Below are 8,919 nucleotides of genomic sequence, written 5' to 3' on the forward strand. Positions count from 1 at the left end.
CGGCCTGTCGGTACGGCCTGCAGGCGGTGGGCCCTACTGGGCAGTGAGAAGCCCGGAAGACGGCGGAAGCTGGACTAGTCGGACCTGGGGGAGGCCGGCTTCCAGCAGGCAGCCCGTCCTCCCCTCGAGACCCACGCGCCATTAACCAGACGAGACGCGGAGTGGCTACAGTGATCTCCCACCAGGCGGCGGGACTGTAGCCACGCTCCCCTGACCAAGCATGCGTCATTAGCGTTGCAGCTACAGTAATCAGCAGCTGGCAAGACGCGCGATTGGCGGGGACGGCCTGTCGGCTCCGTACCAGACCAGATGGCGGGGTCCACCAGGCGGCGGGCCCTAGCAGCCGACGAAGAAGCCGGCGACCAGCAACACTGACAGCCGGGCCCTACTCCCGGCCAGATTACCATTGTACCCCTGGGGGGCAGGCCTATATAAGCCCCCAAGGGCAGCCATGCAAAGGGTTCCGGACCAGATAGAACTAGACTCATACATAGAGAGGGGAAGAGCTAGCCTTGCCTTCTCCTACCTCTAGAAAACAGCTGAAGGAGCACCATTGTACCCACTGTTGCCTTAGTGATCATGCGGAGACCCCGCAGAGCAAGACTAGGGGTGTTATCTCCTAGGAGAGCCCCGAACCTGGGTAAAGTGCGCCTGCGTTCATGTCTACGCCTTATCCTGCTTCCCGGCACCGACGACGTTCTACTCACTCCCACCATGATAAAGCCATCCATTGGCATATGTCGCACCCAACCCCCGACAAGAGAGGATCATATGCTTCTACATATTGCAATAATATCAAGTTTCCTCTCTATGTGTTGAAAATCTTGAAGTTATGCTTGTTTTGCTTTCCTATGCTAGTTGATTCTTGTTCCCATAAATTGTTTGCTCACAAAATCCCTATACATAGGAAGTGGGCTAGACTTAAATGTGCTAGTCATATTCTTCATGATGCTCTCTTTATATTTCAATTCTTATCTTTTATGTGAGCATCATTGAAATCATCATGCCTAGCTAGGGGCGTTAAACAGTAGCGCTTGTTGGGAGGCAACCCAATTTTATTTTTGTTCTTTGCTTTTTGCTCCTGTTTAGTAATAATAATCTATCTAGCCTCTGGTTAGATGTGGTTTTATGTTTTAATTAGTGTTTGTGCCAAGTAGAACCTTTGGGAAGACTTGGGTGAAGTCTTTGCGATCACGCTGTAAAAACAGAAACTTTTGCACTCATGATATTAGCTGCCATTTTTTACCAGTGAGTGATTTTGAGTTGATTCTTTTTGAAGATGATTAATATACAAATTCGTCAGGTTCACCAATTTATTTCAGAATTTTTGGAGTTACATAAGTATTTGAATGATATAGATTACTACAGATTGTTCTGTTTTTGACAGATTCTGTTTTCTATGTGTTGTTTGCTTATTTTGATGAATCTATGACTAGTATCGGAGGGTATGAACCATAGAGAGGTTGGAATACAGTAGATATTACACCAATATAAGTAAATAATGAGTTCACAACAGTACCAAAAGTGGTGATTTTATTTTCTTATACTGACCCATCTCACGAAGTTCCGTTAAGTTTTGTGTTGTGAAGTTTTCAAGTTTTGGGTAAAGATTCGATGGACTATGGAACAATGAGTGGCAAGAGCCTAAGCTTGGGGATGCCCAAGGCATCCCAAGGTAATATTCAGGAAGATACTAGAAACTAAGCTTGGGGATGCCCCGGGAAGGCATCCCCTCTTTCATCTTCAATCCATCGGTAACTTTACTTGGAGCTATATTTTTATTCACCACATGATATGTGTTTTGCTTGGAGCGTCAATTTATTTTATTATTATTTGCTTGATTTTATTTATATTAATGTTTTGCATCATTTATTTCAATAAAAATGTCAAGGATAGCCTTTACTATGCTTATTTTACAAGTCTACATGTTGCTGTTTGAAATCAGAAAGTTTACCGCTGTTGCAAAAATTACCTAGAAAAGTCAGAATGTGATAAAATGTTGAAACCTTTTGAATAATAAGCTCTGATAAATTTTATACAGTGGGAATTTTATTTCATAATTTTTGGAGTTAATTAAGTATGGATCTTGCTGCAATCTTTACAGATTGTACTGGTTTGGCAGATTGCTGTTATGTTTGCATTGTTTGCATATGTTTGCTTGTTTAATGATTCCATTTGATGATGGGGTTTTTAAATATGCAGAGGCATTTAGTATGCTATGTGAAATAATAATTTTAGTAATTTGGTACAATAGAGGATAATAAAGTTTTGCATTGATTTATACTAACCTATCTGACGAGTTCTTGTTGAGTTTTGTGTGGATGAAGTTTTTAAGATTTTGGAAACCATCATATGAGAGGAATTAAGGAGACACAAAAGCTCAATCTTGGGGATGCCCAAGGCATCCCCAATCCATATTTCAAGAAGTCTCAAGCGTCTAAGCCTAGGGATGCCCCGGTTGGCATCCCACCTTTCTTCTTCAACAATTATCGGTTAGTATCGGTTGAACCTAAGTTTTTGCTTCTTCACATGATTCATGCTATCCTTGGAGTGTCATTTTATTTTGTTTGAATAAGGTACTTAAGATCTGAAATTATTAGATGGTTGAGTCTTCACATAGCTAAATAATTATTCAACTACTCATCGATCTTCACTTATATCTTTTGGAGTAGTTTGTCATTTACTCACGTGCTTCACTTATATCCTATGAGTAAATGGTTGAATGAATTGAATATCATAAATCTGAATTTATATATGTTTTATATGCTTATGCCATGGGGAGTAATGACTTCACATATAATAATTAGAGGTGGTAAATTTATTGAAAGTTAGCAAACATAGTATTGGTCACTTGAACAATTTGTGAAAGAATATTGAAGGAAGAGAGGTTTCACATATAAATATACTATCTTGGACATCTTCTATGATTGTGAGCCCCATTAATTATTTTCAAACTTGATCAAATTAGTTGAAGTTGGACAAGGAAGACAACTTAATGAGTTATGGTTGGGTATATTTGTATAGAAGTTATATTGTTATGGATCCTCCAACATGTGATGCTTGCTTTTTAGAATCTTTTGCTAGCCAAAATCTCTGTACTAAGCGGGAATACTACTTGTGCATCCAAAATCCTTAAACCAAGTTTCTTCCATGAGTGTCCACCATATCTACCTATATGCGGTATTTACCTGCCCCTCCAAGTAAATTTGCATGTGCCAAACTCTAAACCTTCAAATAATAATCTGTTTTGTATGCCCGGATCGCTCATGTAGCGACTAGGGGCTGTCAGTATCTTCCATGCTAGGCGGGTTATTCTCACGATGAGTGGACTCCGCTCATCATTCATGAGAAAATGGCTGGTAACCGGAATGCCCAGTCCTATGATCAAAAGATCAAAAACGAAATCGCAAATAATTTAAACAAAACTCCCCCAGGAATGTTGATAGTTGGACGTCACCCGTTGTTTCGGACAAGCCGTGGAGTGTGAATGTTGGTGGAGGGGGAGTAAAAAAAACTTTACCTTTCTGCGTGGGAACTGCCTATAATGTATCTAGTATGGAAGATATTGGGAACTCTTGGTTGTTATGTTGACAATGAAAGCACTCTCAAAATTATTTTCATCTCTGTTTTAAAGCTTCGAGCTCTGGCACCTCTGCAAATCCCTGCTTCCCTCTGCGAAGGGCCTATCTTTTACTTTTTTGAGAGTCAGTAGTATTCCTTCTCATTCCAACCCACTCTTTAGTTGACAAGCATCATGTGACGGGGAAGGATCTAAGCATATATGGCCATTCAAATATATTTGATCATGAATTATTATTGTTGACAATTATCTATGTGATAAATAAGTTGGGAGGCGAAACATTAAGCCCCTATCTTTCTCTGTGTTCGATGGATGTTATTTGTTCGAAAAATATGCTTTGAGTGATAGCAATCATGGAAGACTATATGATAGTTGAGTATGTGGGATTTGCTAATCAAAGCTCTTACATAGACCCTTCCTGAAAATAAGATGAATTGCAATTGTTTGATGACCGAGAACTTAGTTTGTTAGTTTTCGAGAAAGTTTATTATCTATGCTTTAACATGTGAATAGTTTGCTACTTGATCATGAAAAGTTTTATGATATGAGCTACTGTTATGATATACAATACTGATAAAAAAAGTGATTGAAATTATCATTCACTACTAGGGAACAGACGCTTACTAGTAGCGCGGGTTTATACCCCTCGCTACTGCTACTTACTAGTAGCGCGGGTTTTTACCCTCGCTACTACTAAGTTGATAGTAGTAGCGCGGGTTTTTAACCCTTGCTATTACTAAGTGGTCTCTGCCGTGCCCCGGGACATGCCATAGTAGTAGTGAGGGTTATAAATCTGCGCTACAATTTATGAATAGCTGTAGCGCACGTCAGCTGCCCACGCTGCTACTAGTATATTCCCGCACCACTCACCCTCGATCCACCCGACCAACCGTCCCACTCCACCCACCACTGTTCGTCTAAAAAAAACACCCAACCCTCGATCCAGATCCCCTCTTCTCTTCTCCCGATTCACCCCTCGTCTCCCTCCCATCCCACGCCGCCGCCGCCGCCGCCCGCCACCCCGGCGACCTCCCCACCGGCGATCCCCAGCCTCTCCCTCTCCTTCTCCCCTGCATCCGTCGCCCGCACCTTCCCTCCCAGTCCCAGATCAACCCGCGGGTGAGCCGGCGGCCAGGATATAGCAGTAGCGCAGAGAAAACAGAGTCGCCTCTTCTTCTCCTCCCAAATCCTCCCGCTCCCCCTGCACATTTCTTCATGTCCCCGCTCCCTCCCTCGCTCCACCACGGCGGCCTCCCCCGCCGGCGGATCTGGGACTGGGGGACGCGGCTGCGCTAGCGGCGGTCGGTTGGTTGGTGGCGGACCGGCAGAGCCTCAACGACCATCGATTGGAGGTGAGGGGATTGGGGGCGGGGAGTCCACGGCGAAAACAGAGGGCGGAGATCCATCGGTGGCCAGCAGCAGCAGCTCAGGTTCGTACTCCCCGCTCGCTCAGGATCTCCCACTATGCTGCTGCTACTTACTTGGTTCCTTCCTTCCTTGTGGCTTCATCCTTGTCTCCGTTGTTGCATAAGCTCCGGCCTCCATTGCTGCTAGTACTAGGAACACTCACGCATCACACAAAAGCGTGACTAATACTCTGCCTGCATAGTGATTGCTGTATTATGTTGATATTAATAGCGCCAAAACATATTATTGTTTGCTCCTAGGATCATATATATGTTGTCATTCTATTTTGAAAAATCTGGAACTTCTTAGAAGAGGTCATGGATGTGATGTGGTATGCTATAAAAGTTTCAGTGTTTTTTTTATGTAATAACATGTCAACCTGCAAAATTTGACACAAACCTGTTTGATTTGTCTATTGCTGCTGCTGCTGATTAGTAGTTTAGTACTAGAGCAATAATACATCTGCAACCAGGAGCCTCACCTGACAGAACAGAGTAAACTAATTGTTGGTAATGGATCAGCAAATTAAGTGGCGGTTACTCCTGTTCTGTGTCTATGTACACATATGCTTGCTTGCTTATTTGTGAAGTACTCATGCATGAAGTCTGGTCATTACCCTGGCTGCGTACAGTAGCAGTAAACATTGTTAGCTTAATCCAAACTTATTAGTCTACAAATCTACATCGGTGTAGTAGTCTAGGAAAACTAGCTTGAGTCGATTTGCTTTTCTTGTGTTACTAGTGTCCGGCCAGAATTAGTAAGGTGTGATCAACGTGGCCGTATAATTAGATTAGGAAAAATACTAACTTGATTGCGACTAGGACTTGTCCTAGCTATCTAGCTGCGTTCGTAGGAGTATAATACCAGGATTAGGAATTTGTAGTCCAAGTCGGTTAATAGGTGAGTCTGATTTGACTAGAACCTGTATCCACTGGTGGTGGCTGCGTCCATATATATACACCAGCTGGGTTCATTCAATGGAGTAACCTACACTAGCTCAGTCACTACTAGTTAGAATCCATGCACTTTAGTTTGCCCATTCATGACATGCCTGCTGTTAAAACCTGTGTTCATTTGCAGCTCCTTTCAATTCTTTTGCAGCTCACTGAATATATTTTTGCAGTTCGTTGTCAGAATCCATGGCGCTGGCCGCGCCGCACCTTTTCCTGCTTCTTCTAGTCTGAGGCGAGCACCAGCGGTATGTATCAGTCCTCTTCTCTATGGTGCTGGCTAGGTAAGAACTAGGGATCTGTGGCAGCAGCTCATAGATTAGAATTAGATTTGATAATTGGAGATGGATTCCTGAACCAATTTGCAAATTCGTTGGTGATTTCAGTGCTTATACTTATTTGGTTTTGGTGCCTGGTCAGACCTTCTCTATGTTAGTTCCTTTGCTTAGCCAAATCAGTTAGGGATATAGCCCATCCATGATGTTGCGAGGTGTTGATTGCCTTCTAGAAAAAATCTAGAGCGTTGGGTATCTCTGGGTGTAAACTGAATCTGGTTCAGTTAAAAACTGCACTGTCAAATCTGAACAGCCAGCTTCTAGGTGAAAAACGAGTTAGTTATTCTCAGAATTTGGAGTTGCCTCTATATGAAATTTGTAAAGCAAGTTCCAAGCTTTCCGTAGAGTATTTATTTGCATCGTTTGGATGTATGGTTTGAGAGCAGCCATCGTTTTAGTTTGCTGTCCCGAAAGTTAGTATCCTGAGCGCATACAGATAGAATAAAAATATAACCCTGCTATCCTGTTAAGGAAGCAAAGGTAACCCTGCTATCCTGGTATATACAGATAGAATAAAAATATAATACAGTATTTGACTACCAATGAAACACATAGAATTAGTTGTTGAACACGAACGATATGGGAAGTTCTCCTTAAGGGATCACGATGTTTTCCTACTTATTCTGCTTGAAGGGATGGCGTTGATAGTGTTGCTACCAGTGCTGCTGTTTTATTTTGTTGAGACTACCAATGATGCTGCAGTCAATTAATTACAACTCACACTTGTTGAGGGGGGACTGCAACTTAATTCAGTGTCGATGTTCATTGCGAGTTTAGTAGTACCATATGAGGAGGTGAAATAATGTTCTTATAGTTCACAGCAAGTGGTCTGATGGGCCGTTGTTTGTCCTTGTTGGTCTGCTTTCGTTTTGGAAAATCATCCTATAAGATTTGTGCTGTCCTATCTAGCAATTGATCTGATGGGTTGTGAGCTTTTTAGCTGTCCAGCATCACCCTATGGCAGATAATCATTTCTATTTTGTGTTAATGCTTTCCTTTTAAACTACTTCAAAAAAACAAAGAAATTGGATTCTTTTAGCCGTATTATCCTTTGAACATCTATATGAAATGATCTAAGTTTAAGTATATTTAGGCAATTAATGTGAAAATTAGATATGTCCTATTACCTGGCAATATATAGTTCATCTAGGCTTGGTTGGCAATATATATTATCTAGACATTAATTTCATTTGTTTGTAGCTATTACATAGGCGATCTCTTGTTAATAGAAATCACTCACTTTTTTGTTTTCGTATATTTATTCCCGTAGCTACTGTACATCACAACATGCAAGGAAATATATGTCTGCTAAAATTTAATTTAATTTGTTCTTTGCTCTTTACAGAAATCTTGGATTCATAAATGGGAGAAGCACATAAGGGAGAAGAAGATGATTGCAAGGATGGAGAGGGAGCAAATCATTTGAAGGGATAGAATGCCACTGTTTGGTGTTTTTATGCATTTTTGTTTGCTTTCAACTGTGTTTGCACTAGCTGGGAATAAGTGACTAGGCAGTAAGTGTAGATGTATGGATATGCTCTAATGCTCCTGGTTTACTATAAATCTTCGATTTGGAATGATGTGTAATGCTGCTGGTTTATTACAAATCTGGGCTTGTTTTAGTTGTTAGAATTGTATGCATAAAATGGAATTGATGGATTTTTTTAATTCCTAATTAGTTAGTAGTAGCGTCGGGGTGAAATGGAGCGCTACTAGTATTCAGGATACTAGTAGCGTGTGGTACTATAGACGCGTGACTACTATTTCGTTAGTAGTAGCGTGGGTGACATCCATGCTACTAGTAAAATGTTAGTAGTAGCGCGGGTTTACCCCGCGCTACTACTAACTATTAGCTGTAGCGTGACACTAGTAGTGCGGGTACCCGCGCTGCTAGTAGCCATTTTACCCGCGCTGCTAGTTGCCTTTTTCCTAGTAGTGATTTGTCAAACTTGTGCACTTGATAGCATTTCACATCAAAAATTCTGCTTTTATCATTTACCTACTTGAGGACGAGCAGGAATTAAGCTTGGGGATGCTTGATACGTATCTATAATTTTTGATTGTTTCAATGCTATTATATTATCAATCGTGGATGTTTTATATGCATTTATATGATTTTTGGGGCTAACCTATTAACCTAGAGCCCAGTGCAAGTTTCTGTTTTTTTTCCTTGTTTTTGAGTTTTACAGAAAAGGAATATCAAACGGAGTCCAATTGACGTGCCAATTTTTGAAGAATTTTATGGACCAAAAGAAGCCCCCAGAGTAAAAGAGTTGGGCCAGAAGAGTCTCGGCCTGTCCACGAGGGTGGGGAGCGCGCCCTACACCCCTGGGCGTGGGCCCTACCTCGTGGATGACTCGGAGACCACCGTGACGTGAAACCAACGCCAAAAATTCCTATAAACACAGAAACCCCCCAAAAGAAACCTAGATCGGGAGTTCCGCCGCCGCAAGCCTCTGTAGCCACCAAAAACCAATCGGGACCCTGTTCTGGCACCCTGCCGGAGGGGGGATCCCTCACCGGTGGTCATCTTCATCATTCCGGCGCTCTCCATGACGAGGAGGGAGTAGTTTACCCTTGGGGCTGAGGGTATGTACCAGTAGCTATGTGTTTGATCTCTCTCTCTCGTGTTCTTGATTTGGCACGA

General features: G+C 42.1%; 1 long non-coding RNA gene across 1 annotated transcript; it reads left to right on the forward strand.

Annotated features, from left to right (window-relative positions):
* The first annotated feature begins 4,462 nt into the window (after positions 1-4,462).
* On the forward strand, positions 4,463-7,901 carry LOC123073960 (uncharacterized). The gene is made up of 3 exons (XR_006435811.1): positions 4,463-5,010; positions 6,111-6,185; positions 7,618-7,901. It is a non-coding gene; the product is annotated as an uncharacterized lncRNA (long non-coding RNA).
* The last annotated feature ends 1,018 nt before the right edge of the window (positions 7,902-8,919 follow it).

Source organism: Triticum aestivum, chromosome 3D, assembly GCF_018294505.1.
Source record: "Triticum aestivum cultivar Chinese Spring chromosome 3D, IWGSC CS RefSeq v2.1, whole genome shotgun sequence".
Lineage (NCBI taxonomy): Eukaryota > Viridiplantae > Streptophyta > Magnoliopsida > Poales > Poaceae > Triticum > Triticum aestivum.